At 47.0% G+C, this 13,218-nt stretch overlaps 1 protein-coding gene across 7 annotated transcripts in view; it reads left to right on the top strand.

Moving 5' to 3' along the window:
- Positions 1–13,218, top strand: part of PCGF5 (polycomb group ring finger 5) — a 107,344-nt gene that overhangs the window by 38,529 nt on the left and 55,597 nt on the right. For 2 of the 7 annotated variants that reach the window (XM_058671138.1, XM_058671131.1), the window contains exon 1: positions 11,787–11,943. The exons of 2 other annotated variants lie outside the window; for them this stretch is intronic. The gene's annotated coding sequence lies outside the window, so the exon portion shown is untranslated. Of the gene's footprint in view, positions 1–11,786; positions 11,944–12,289; positions 12,533–12,561; positions 12,873–13,218 lie in introns of those variants that run through there. 3 more of the 7 variants (XM_058671132.1, XM_058671135.1, XM_058671134.1) reach the window with 3 other exon arrangements.

Here is a 13,218-nt window from a genome sequence, read left to right as displayed (position 1 = left end):
TCTCCATGAAGTGTATTGATACCAACGGAAGTTCGGCAGTTTGAGCTGTCCTCAAAAAATAGATGTTTGGTTTTTCTCACTCTGTGGGAGTATGATCTTTCTGCTGTTGGCAGATTTTTGTGGCTTTTGGTCAAATAATTTCCTTTTTCCTTTTAGAAGTCATTTATAGATGGGTTATTTTTGGCACCCTGGCCATTTACAGTTTGTGACCATTGCATTTATAAAAAGACCAAATGCATGTGGTATTTTATTTTGCTTAGCAACATTGTTTGTTTAGGTTTTTTATCAGTGTCCCCCTTTTTCTAATTTAATTTCATTTTGCCATCTGTCCACTGACTTATATTTCCCCTTACTTCATTCTCCTGAGAACCAGCATGTCTTAAAGAAGAGAGCCTTACAAGTGAGGGGTGCCAGGTACTCTGATTCTGATTCAATTTATTCCTAATGCGTCCTGGGAGGTAGCTGATGGTGGTCCAAGTGCCCCTGGCCCCCATGCCAGAGAGAGTCGCTAGCTCCTGGCTCCTGTCTTGGCCAGCCCTAGTGTGAGACTGGAACTAAAGAGCTAAGTAGCACTAAAGTGTGCTGAATGATAGATGAGTCAGGAAAACAGTGTGTTAAGCAGTAGGTAAATAGTGTTAGAATGATAGTAATAAGAAATAGTATTAGGGAGTAGTATGCAGAAATGGTTTAATAATGTCTAGCAATAAATAAAGTTAATGGCAAAAATATGTAAATGTTGAAAGATAACGTTAGGTAATTATAGAGATTAAGGTTTAGCAACTCAGAATTAGATGAATAATGGTAATTAAAATATAGAATAAATGATATTAAAATGATGCTGATTAATTAATTGCTAATCTAACTGCTAAGTTTGGCCTCTGTAATAAGTGCTTCGCTTGCTGCAAAAGGGAACCAAGATAAAGCCATGACAGGCCTCAGGCAGGCCTCGAACAGGCGGGGCCTAAGTTTCAGTCCCTAGAATTGAGGCACCCACTTCCCCAAAGTGGACCGCCACACATCCTAGACAGAGCCAACCAATCAGAGACTTGACATGTCCCTAGTCATCCAGTGGTCATGGCAGTGGAGGCTGACCACTGGTGTGGGCACGATAAGAGAGACTCACCACCAGAGTGGTCACAGGTGATAATAACTGACCAATTACAGTCTTGCCAATGCCTTATTGTAGAATCAGTGGCCCATTCCTAGAATTGCAGCCAAAACCCTGTATAAACTATGTGAAATGTATGGTCGGGGTGCTTGTCAAGACTCCACTACGTTGGATGAGACTTGGACCCTAGCGCGCCAGCAATAAAGTTCCTTTGCTTTTGCACAAAAAAAGAAAGAAACAAGTGAGGGGTGCAAGTCAGAGCCCAGACTCCATCAGCTGATACCAAAGCTTAGGAGTTCAGCAACAACACATGAGCATTGGGGAATGACTGAGGGGGAACGGGGAGCCCATATTAATTCAATTAGCAATCTGGAAGATTTCCCAAAGGATTATTTCAGATTTTGTTGTTTGTTTTATTCTCTACCATTTATGTTCTCCCCTGCACCCCAGTTTCTGGCATTGAAATAGATAGTCTGTAGTAACATTAACCTTGTGTAAAGCTTGGGTGATTTCTGTCACATAAATGGTTCACAGCATTATATATCCCACTGTGCTTTCTCAGCTCCTTCCTGCAAAGAATCTACCTGCTGCTAGAGGCCCCTTATGTGCCAGAAAGTGCTCCAGCTCTTACAGTCTACCTCATGGTTACAGCACCTGCTTTCATAAGCTCATTGGACAATGTGAGACTAGTTGGAATTTCACTCTCCCTCTTCCAGTCTTGTATGTGTGATAGTGGCAGTTAATACAGCCACACCATGAAAACATTATTCCCAAGCCAACCTTTTGCTAAGATCCTTAAGTAAGCGAGTTAGAGGACACCACTGGAAGATGTGTACCAGCTAACGGTGTGATTGGTGTCGCCTGATGAGGGTCCCACAGAGGCTGGGGGTGGGGTGCGGAGGGGATGTGTTCTTAGAGAAGCTCAGCTGCAGCAGAGCCTGCGGGCCGTGCCGGCACTCTCACAGGATAGGGGGCTAGCGCGTGGCTGGCTGCCAAGGCCCTGTGGCGAGCAGAAAGGCTGCCCCGGTGCCTCTGGTGCTGGACACCTGGTGCCAATTAGATCCACACCTGCTTACTGCTGTTTTGGCCTCTCCCTTTCTCCTGTGAGCTGAACATTAAAAAAAAAAAATCACTGAGTCAAAAATAGTTCAAATCATGGGCCAGATCTCTATGGCTGTCTGTAACCTTTCAAAAACATGTGTGAATTCCGGGGTTAGTAGTAAGTGGGTGAGCACATTTCTCCTGTTCTCTCATATTGGTGTGGAATGTCTCTTTCCTTCTGACATGGAAGAATTCTCCAAGGAGCTGCTTCCCCAAGGGACCCAGAAGGACTATGGAGTATCCCTGAGCACCCAACACAGTTAGACTGGCAGTCAGTATTGGGGAGTGTCCATGAAAGAAGAAATGATATAGAGTGAGAAGGAGAGGCAGCTGGGTACATTTTAATTTTCATTTCCCGTCATACAGCTTTTTTTCCCAAACATCATCTGATGTCAACAATGTGTACCTCTCATGATATTTCTTATGCTATTTTTGAATATTGCTTGAATGTGAGATCTTGACTAATGTATGCACATATATGCATCTACTGACTTGCTGTATGCAAGCACAGCACTGCATCCTTAATTGATATGATTAGCTGGGATAATTGTCAGGTTGAAGAACACTCTGGAAAGTTAAGTCAGTGCATTTGATTTTTCCTGAAAAGTCTTGAGATCATTTCTTAAAAAAAAAAAAAATTCATGTAAGACTCAGAGTTCAAGGGAGGCAGGGGGACACACAGAGAGAGACTTGTATCTACTAGTTCACTCCCCCAGATGACTGCAGGACTGGGCCAGGCCAAAGTCAGGAGTCAGCTAGGATTCCCATGTGAGTGGCCGGGGCCCAAACACTTGGGCCATCTGCTGCTGCTGTTCTGAGGCCATTGCCAGGGAGCTGGATGGGAAGTACAGCAGATGGGACACGAGCTCACACCTGTATGGGATGCTGGTATGACAGGTGTGTGGTCCCTTGAGATGCTTTCTTAAGAGCATTACTCCATGACAGTGAAAAACTTACCATACCATTGTATCGTTTCTTGTAAGTTTGGCCAGCCTGCCAGGTTCACTGAGTGCTGAGTGCTACCTGTCCCTGCCCTCAGGCTGTTTCTGTCAAACCTGATCCACACATACATGAAATATCAATTCTGTTTCAATAAATACAGATTCAAAAATACTGAGTCAAATATCTGTTGTGGGGCCCAGCGCAAAAACATGGTGTTTAAAATCCTCGCCTTGCATGCGCTGGGATCCCATATAGGCGCCATTTTTAATCTGGTTAGATACCGCCATTTCTAAGCCGGTTTCTAAGCCGGTTCCTGGCTCCTGGCTTCAGATTGGTGCAGCACCGGCCATTGTGGCCACTTGGGGAGTGAATTGTGGGATGGAAGATCTTCCTATCTGTCTCTCCTCCTCTGTGTGTCTGACTTTCCAATAAAAATAAGAATATATTAAAAATATATCTGTTGTCAGGACAGAGTTACAGAGAGAAGGAGAGATGAGAGATTTTCCATCTGCTAATTCACTCCCCAGTGGCCACAATGGCCAGAGCTGAGCTGATCTGAAGCTGGGAGCCAGGAGCTTCTTCCAGGTCTCCCATGTGGGTGCAGGGTCCCAAGGCTTTGGGTCATAAGCAGAGAGCTGGATGGGAAGAGGAGCAGCTGGGACACAAATTGGTGCCCAGATAGGAAGCCGGCAGTGCAGGCAGAGGGTTAGCCTGTTGAGCCACCTCATCAGCTCTGGAATTCTACTTTTAATACTCCTCCTTGAGGCTCTTCTTTCTTTAACCAGAAGAGGTGTTGCTTTGTTTTGAATGATTTAAGTAAGTTTAATGAATCTAGGAGAAAGTTTGAAGCTTTACTGAAGTGGTTATCTTCTTTGTAAAGATATGAGTATGTCAAACTTCAGTCCCATCTTCATGGTGGAGCTGTCCAGAAAATTTTACAGTGTGCATTATACTGATGAAGAAATACCCACTTCAAAGGATGATGCTACTGACTACTCACATTTTTGGTTGTCACAGGAAGTTTTACTTCTGAAGTACTGTTATATTTCGGATGTGAATATCATAGCCGTTGCCACATCTGGTCGGCTGAGTGTTCTAGGCAGTTGACATGTTTTCGTGGGGAAGGCTTGCGGGTGCAGGCGGTGTCTGTCACAGCACTCCGCCTGAAGTGCCAGGCACTGAGGGTGTCAGTGACTGAGCATTTGTCTTGTCCTTTGCACCGTGTAGACTATAGCGCAGGTGAATCGGTGAGGAAGTGTCAGGGTTGAAGAAAGACCTCTGTCTCTCCTGCTCTGTGCGGTCTGTAAGATACACCATGCCCGTGTGTGTGTGAAGGGGCTTGAAAACACTCACGGAAAGGCATATTATGAAAAAGAAAAATTGTTCCTGAGTTTCAGTGTTTGATGTGTCAAAATAACTTTATCGCCCCCATTTTCCACGAACATCCTGAAGTTTCCTTAAGGATGTGTCAAGTAACCTCAGTAGCTGTTAGGCTGCAGCACCAGGTAGTTCTGCAGCAGCTACAAGTATTCATCCATTTAAGGTTCTTTTGAATGGATACAGAAGAGCAGCTTGAATTCTGTGCAGTATACAGTTATTTTGAACTGTACTGTGGCATGCACACTTGGGAAGTGTGTTAACATGAACGGAGGTTTGGTACTCCTCTCTGTCCGGATCCATCTCCTTTCTTGTCCTCCTCAGATCCAATGTAGTTATCCTCGACTCCCTCCCTCCCTCTTTTACCACACTTAATCTGCCGCCCCTCCGCCTTGTGGCTGGTCTGTTCATTCATCGCTCTGCCCTCCCACTGTGCTGTCTGAACTCAGCACTCCTGGAAATCGGGTATCCACTTCATTTGGCTGCTCCGTCCGGGCTGCGTTTGTTTCATTTGGACCACAACAACGACGACAACAAAAATCAATCCTGTAAGTTCCTCAATTCCCTCCTGTTTGCCACGTCCCTAAATGTGAACAGTTTCCTTACATTCTCTGCCCAGAGAAGATGTGTGTAGCTCCTCCTTTTGATTGTAGTCTCCTTGGAGGGCCCTCTAGCCCCCTCCACCAATACGCTCTGTGGTGCAGTCGCCACCTTGGTGTCACATGGCCGCCTTCTTTCTGTGGGCATGTGTCTTCTTCATAGCACTTCTTCACATATTCTTTGATCTTTTTTTTAATCTATGAAATCTGAATTTAAGTGAAGTAGTAGAAAAACTTGTTGTACATAGAAACTGAACTTGTAACTACAGTCATAGCACATGTTTAAAGTCTAGTCAATTAACATAGCTCATTTTAGGGCCTGGCATGGCAGCCTAGCGGCTAAAGTCCTTGCCTTGCATGTGCCGGGATCCCATATGACACCGGTTCTAATCCGAGCAGCCCTGCTTCCCATCCAGCTCCCTGCTTGTGGCCTGGGAAAGCAGACGAGGACTGCCCGAAGTCTTGAGTCCCTGCATCCATGCGTTAGACCTAGAAGAAGCTCCCGGCTCCTGGCTTCGGATTGGTGCAGCACCGGCCGTTGTGGCCACTTGGGGAGTGAATCATGGGATGGAAGATCTTCCTCTCTGTCTCTCCTCCTCTCTGTATATCTGACTTTCCAATAAAAAAATGAATAAATCATAAAAAAGAGAGAAATTTGGTTCTATGAGGCCCAGTGCAATAGTCTAGTGGATGAAGTCCTTGCTTTACATGCGCTTGGATCCGATATGGGCGCCAGTTTATATCCCAGTGTGAAGTGAAGTTTATATCCCAAGTGAAGATCTTTCTCTTTGTCTCTCCTCCTCTCTGCAAATCTGATCCAATAAAAAATAAATCTTTTTTTTTTTTTTAAAGGATTTGGTTCTGTGGTACAGCAGGGGTGAACGCGGCCTCGCCATGGTAGAGCGTGCCCTGCTGGTGCACTGGCATCCTGTAGTGTGACGTTTTATCAAATCTGAGATGGTCCCCTGCTCGTGCTTTTTTAAGCTTCTCATCAAGAAGGTTCAAACATTTGGTGGCAGGAAGGTCCTTTCCAGTCAGCTAAGATAACCCCTGCAACAGAGAAGCCACTCAAGACAGCGTTTCTTCCCTCCGTGGTATCAGGGACAAGTTATCACCCGCTTCTAGAAATATTCATCACCCCGAATAGTACGATGGAAGACTTTTGGTCTTACAGCCATGTCTGCCAGCTTGAATATAGACCAGTTTTCTCTGAAGTTTCCTGCAGACCTGGACAGAAATTAATTAGCATTTTAGATGTTAAGTATCTCAACAGTTGCAGACAGAACCAACACACTGCTTGCCCTTAAGCTTCAGGAGGTCTGTGCGTGGGGGACGGTGCAGGTGGTTGGCGTAGTGATTGTCCCAAGAGAAATTATTAGGTAGAGGAAAGGAATCTTGCCATCTTTTTAAAAAATGCTTATTATTATTGGAAAAGCGAATTTGCAGAGAAGGAGAGACAGATCTTCCATCTGCTATTTCACTCCCCAAATGGCTGCAGTGGCTGGAGCTGAGCCAACCTGAAGCCAAGAGCTAGGAGCTTCATCCAGGTCTGCCATGTGACTGCAGGGTCCCAAGGACCTGGGCCACCACCCTCCACTGCTTTGCTGGGCCACAAACAGGGAGCTGGATAGAAAGTAGGGCAGTTGAGATACACACCAGTGCCCATATGGGTTGCCAACACTTACCAGTAGAGGATTAGCCTATTGAGCCGCTGTGCTGGCCCATAAAAGTCTTGCCATTTTTGGTACGTTGTCATTTCCTTTTTCTGCCATTTGCCCCTTGCTCCTGTTAGCTCTCCAACCTCCCAGTGTCACTGTGATGTGCTGCTGCACTGTTAACTTAGAACTAAAACCTCATGTCCTTCCTTGGCCTTTCTTCCTCTGGACTGAGGAACCTGCGTGGCCAACCTGGGAACAGATGGCTCAAGCCATGGCTTAGAAGAGCTTAATTGTACCCAACCTGGAGAATTTGCATTTTAATGGAAAATGCTTTTGCTCTTTTCTCTTCCTCCCCCTCCCCATTTGAAGTGAAATAAAAACTGAACGTAGTTTTTCAAGAAGAATCCCTGTCCCCTCATTCACTCATCAAATCTGTGTCTGACGTGGCTGGGGCTGGAGCCAGGACCTAGGAGCTCAACCTAGGTTCCCCCACTTGGGGGACAGGAATCCAATTATGTGAGCCCATTGTCTGCATTGGCAGGAAGCTGGATTCAGGAATTGGACTCAGGCATTCTGAAGAGGGACACCAGTGTCTTAATCAGTAGGGTAAATGGTTGCTCAGAGTAAAACTCTAGAAATGCCTCTAAAAATATTGAACTAATCCAAATGTTGACTTTTGTAGGAACTGTAGTTTCCTTTGAATTATTTAGCGAAACATTACCCATCTTGTTTTAAGAAACTTGATGTAATGCATGTTAAGCTCACTGTGGTCTTTCTGAGTCCTTGCCTGGCACGTCTCCTGCTTCCTGCAAGTGCCTCTTCACTACATTTCAGTATCCAAACTTTTGCCGGATGTTTCAGCATTGCTAGATACTATTGAACTGCTGGTGGTCCACAAAATTACCGCTTGTACCTTGCATGTTTTTCAGTGCCTTGTAATTTATCAGTTAGGGTTTCTCTCCTGTCTTCTCATTCTGCTATACCATCATTATGACAACACATACATAAGTCAAGAAAATCTTCCCTGTGGAAGGTGATGAAAATGCAGAAACGAAGTGATTGGTGCTGACTGCAAGCCAGATTCTCTTAACTCCACGTCTGGGGTCCTTCCTTCCAGTCTCAGACCTTTATGTTGAGTGCATGTGCCAGTCTCCTGATAGTTGCTCTTCCGGGTCTCTAATGAGTCACAGAATCTCCACGTGCAGAGTAACACGCATCCGGATTCGATGGATTGTTCTTACTTTCTGCATGTAATGACAGCTGATGTTTTGTACAGATGTGTCCAAGTACTACGGGCCTGGAGAGTAGAGGGAATGTACTGTTTTAGTTTTATTCTGTGAAGTTGCACCAGCCAGTTGCCTCCCATAGGAGGGGGCATAAAGGTTGTTTCCTCATTTTAGAATTATACGGTTAAAGCACTTCAAAGTATACACTTAGTTTCATAGTTTCACTTGGAAACATCTTGTGTTACTCCTGTTATTCTGCTATACTTATTTTTAGACTCCCCTTCCCCCCCCCCTTCTCTTTCCCATGTATCATTCACATCTGTAGCTTTTAGGATTGTGAGTGATTGTGTTGGTGACTGGCGGGGCAGACAAATAAGATTAATTTCTTCACCGCCCTGAGGGCTTCTCCTTTCTACTGGAGTTTTTTGTGACTTGATTATGTTCTCCTTAACACTTTGTTAAAAAAATTGGGGATGTTGCTCTAATTGTTTCTTGTGGGTACGTTTTTACTCCCTGCTGTGCTGTTGATTCTTTTTCTCAGAGGGCAAGCATTATGCCTTGACATGTCCTCAGTAAAGAGCTCTCCAAGAAGAAACCCAAAAAAGGATACTCAGGATCTTAGGATGCGCACAGTAATCAGATATGTGTTTGAGTACAAACTAGTTGCCACCTGCTCTGTTAGGGGTGTGCAAATGGCAGCCCCTGGACTTACACTCTAGCAGGAAGTTTTAAGGTAGGAAACCAGCTAATATGGCTCAGTGTGATACGTGGTTTGAGAGAATGAGTTGTTATGAGCAAACATGAGCTGTATCTATAGAAATCTGAGAAGGTGGCCCTTGAAATCAGCTGATAAAGGATAAATAAGATTGTGAGACACAGCAGGGCTGATAACAGGTGAGGGGAATAAGACAGGGTGCTCCTCTGTCGAGTTGGAGGATAGAAACTCTCCAGGCCGGAGTGGGGAGGTCAAGGAAGAAGGTGTGGACACAAGGCGAGGGGGGTATAAATGTCTCTTATTGTCAGCTTTATCCATTTTGTGTTGATTTCCTAAGCCAGGGAGCATTGTGGTAAAATGTGTAGTTAAAGGTCCTTTGGTCATCCTGTGGGAGGGTAGTTTAGCAGAGATCCATAGGGAGACTACTTAATAGTTCCTTGAGTAATAGAGTTTGAGATAATAAAGACCGGAACAGCCTAAGCCATGTGGAGGATCCAGGGGCCATGTAGCACATGGTCTTCGAGAATTATTGGATTTTGAGGGCAGGGAGCAGTAAGAGAAAGAGAAACATGGTTAAGACTGAGAAGTCTTTCCATTCCTGGATCTTTTCCCATTCCTCTGTCGTTGATTTTAGGCTGTCACTGATTTTGAACTATATTATTCACGATCTTAAATATGTGTAGTCCAAATAGGATACTTAGGTTAAAAATGTCACATTTTCTATAATCTCCTTGGGAAGAGTTTTAGATTATAGAGGGTAGTTTATGTGTTGGAGATATTCTATGTTAAAAAATTAAACAGCATACATAGTTAAATAAAACTTATAATTAAAATAGTTATCTTAATATTTCAGAGGAAAGTTAATATACGATATAGACTTTTAGATGATTCATCCCATTAAAAACCAATTAAATTGTAATGAATTTATTGGAGGAGAAAGGAATGTGAATTTGTCAGTACAGCATTACCCATCCACTGCTCAGCCTTAATGGAAATAAAAATCTAAACATCAAATATAATATAACGAAATAATTTTTGAAGATATACAGATAGCTTAGAATCATTACAAAGTTTGTCAAGAACCATTTGTCGTGATCTAGAGTCTAGGTGGGTAATCAAATGAAACCTGGCGTTGTGGCACAGCTTGGGGAGCCTGCAGCCCAGATTAGAGTGCTAACCTGGATCCCAGCTCCTGCCGGTATAATCCACGTGCCTGATAAGACATTTCCGAGGAGGCAGGTGATGATTCAAGTGCTTGAGTCTCTGCTACCCCTGTGGGTGGAGTCCACGTCATCCTGGCCTAGCCCCAGGTGTGGGCCCTTTGCAGAATGAACCAGTGAATGGAAGCTGGCTTGCTCGCTCTCACTCTCACTCTGTTTCTCTTTCTCCCCCCCCCCCCATCTTTCCTCCCTCTCACCTTTCCTTTCTCCCTCCCTCTCTCTCTGCCCAAGCTCATTGACTAAAATCACTCTTGTTCACAAGTCATTGATAAGCCCCTTAGGATTCATCCCATATAGACATTTACAATAATACATTCAGGCACAAAACGGAAGCATTTTGTGTTATAGTTTATTAGTTATATCTTCCACTTCACAACCATGGTTTGACTTCCCCCATATTGATCTGCGTAGTCTCTGAGGTGAAAGCTAAACGTTTGACTTTTTTCCCCTGCATTCATTGTGATAGCTATGACTTATGGAAGTGGATCCTACTTTAGAAACGGGCATTTTTTTTTTTAAGGACTGTAAAAATGTGATCACTTACAGCTTTTTCAGAAATGAAAGTGCTCCTGCCATATTAAAAATGGTCATTTGTTTTACGTATGTTTCCCCTCCGTGGGTTGAAGTATGAAGTGGGCAGTTTTAAAAGCTGCCTTGCTGTGCTCTGGATGTCCGGCTGCCGGACCAGGGGCCCTGAGGATTGTTGGTTTTTACCACCAGTGTCAATCTTTTCGACCTATTACTGTAATAAGAAGGTTGACACCTGTGAGTTTTGCGATAAAGCAAACACTTGATATTAACACTCCCCCAAACCCCCACGACCTTATTACTGTCAGTTCTTTATGCTACCGTGGCTGCTGCAAAAGGAAGTCATGTAATTGTTAACACCTGTTTGGCCTTTGCCATAAATAGAGTTGCTGTTCGATGATCCCCTTTGGGATCTTCCAGTTAACTCACTTCCCGGGTGAAGACCACACTGATTTGCCTGCTAGGTTAGGATGAATGGAGTGCAGTCCGGCAGGAAGCCAAAGATCAGGCCTAATGTATGCTGAGCAAAACGCGGTAGTAGAAACTAGTGAGTTTGTGGAATGCAGAATTAGGGTTGAATGAGGAGTCCTCTACTGCGGGCTTTTGAGTGGATGCTTCTGCTGTGAATGGTCTCTTGTAAACCTTGAAAGTCCACCGGAAAGAACCCTGGGGTTTTCGGTTTGTCTTAAGCCTTGTAAAACAGTAATAATTTTTTTCATCACCAGACCCCTCTTCCTACCCCCTACCCCCTACCCCTACCCCACCATCCCCTCCAACACACTCCCACAGCATCGGTAGATGGTTGTCCACAGTCGTAGTCCGGACCCACCCTGCAAACTAAGGGGCTCGCTGGTGATCTGAGGTGCATGTTGAGACGGGTCTTCGTCCCCACAGCGGTCCAGGTGGGAATGACTTGGAGAGACATTATCTCAGGGTGATTCACTCTCAGCGCTGACCCTTGCTTTCAAACCTGCCAGGAAGAGGAAAAAAAAAATCTACTAGTCATTGTTGTGATGAAAACAACCTGGAGGGGGGTGCCGGTGAAGCTACGAGAACCGAGATAAAACTGGGCCCTCCCTCTCGTGCCGCGTTCGCCCAGGGGCCGCGGCGCGGGCCGGCCGGGATGTTCGCGGCACCTGCGAGGCGCTGCGGCGGACCGGACGGAGGGGCGGGCGTGGCCAGGCGGGGCGAGGCGGGGCCAGCCGCGAGCCGGGCGGCGCCGGCGGTTGGAAGGGGGTGGAGTTGCCCTTGGAGGCGGCACCCGCCCTGGGCCCCGAGGCCCGGCGCGCCCTATCGGGCCCGAGCGAGTGGCCCCGCGGAGCCGGCGCGCTCCCGCCTGCAGGGGGAGGGCGGACAGGGCGCGGGGACCGGCCAGGCCGCGACAGGCGGGCGTTGTTTCTCTTTCACTTTCCTTCGCTCGGAGGCCGGCGCGCTGGCGGGCAGGAGGCGGCGGCGGCGGCGGCTGCTGGGTAGGTACCGGCGGGGCTTGCGAGAGGGGGCCCGGGGCGCCGGCTGCGCTCGCGCTCTCCGCTCAAGTTTGCGCCTCGGGGCGGGAGCGGCACCCCCGGACACCTGCCGCGGTCGGCGGGTCTGGAGCCAGGAGAGTCCCGGAGCCAGGGCGAGGGCGGGGGCGGCCAGCTGAGATCGGAGGGGGCCCTGCGAGCCGTGCCCTCCCCTCGGGGGGCGGAGAGGGCGGCTGGCTTGCCGGGGCGCCGGGACCGGGAGAGGCGGCTCGCGCGCCCCGGCCCGACCCGAGCTGCGCGTCGTCGTCGGCGGCGGCGTCCGGGCCCGAGCACCTGTCGGGCGGGCAGGCAGGCAGGCGGGCTCGGGCTCCGACCACTGAGGGCTGGGCCCGCCGGGTCCAACTGGAGGACAAGGAAAAGTTCCCTCCTGCGTCATCGCTGCGAGGGCTTGCTTCCTTGAACCTTCCTGGTGGCTTGACTGTGTGGCTTGAGCTCTTAAGGCGCTCCGGGTTGAAACTGCGTCTCCTCTTACTAACCGGAGGACTTTCTCTTTAGTCCGCAGCATTGGTGGTAAAGCCGTGGGAAAGGCATGGGGGTTCGTTTTAGGGTAGAGGAGGAAGCCGGAGGACCCGAGCTCAGCTCTTAAACACTTGACCGGAGGTCAGCCTGGCGCAAGGCTCAGGTGTTGGCTACTGTCGGTGTTGGCTACTCTGTGACGGCCTCAGCACGACTGCCCCAGTGGCTGGGAAGCTGACAGACAGCCCCTATTCCCTGCACACTCAAAATGGGCGTGTGTTGCAGTTTACCTTTCCGGTTGCTTAATCCTTGCCATGAGCTAACAGCCACCAAGGGGCGGGGGGTTCCTGTTCGTGGAATGGCCTTAGGAAAATCAGCTGCTTTTTTCAAGTCGGGTTTTCTCAGAAGATATATTTCTTGTAAGAAAACTTTCAAAGTTTCGAAAAAAAAAAAACCCAACATAACTTTTTGTATAAAACCAACTATGCGAAATGTTTCTAGATCTGTTAATGACAGTTGTGTTTTTACTGTAGGAATATATTGTCTCATTGAATCTTGATCGCTCTGGGAGGTTGGCATTCTTTTTTTTGCGCACGCGCTCTCACACACACACACACACACCCCTTTAAAAACATCCCAGTCAAGAGAGGAAAGTTACATTGTTGAGGTTATACATCTGCTAAATGTGATTGGTTTCTGTAGAAGCTATTTCGGAGAGATCAGGATGAAAGGGGGAGAAATGGGCATCATATTCTAGGAGGAGAT

The sequence above is a fragment of the Ochotona princeps genome, chromosome 13, assembly GCF_030435755.1.
Source record: "Ochotona princeps isolate mOchPri1 chromosome 13, mOchPri1.hap1, whole genome shotgun sequence".
In the NCBI taxonomy this organism is placed as follows: Eukaryota; Metazoa; Chordata; class Mammalia; order Lagomorpha; family Ochotonidae; genus Ochotona; species Ochotona princeps.
Note: the sequence above shows the minus strand (reverse complement) of the source record. Positions and strands in the feature narration are given on the sequence as shown.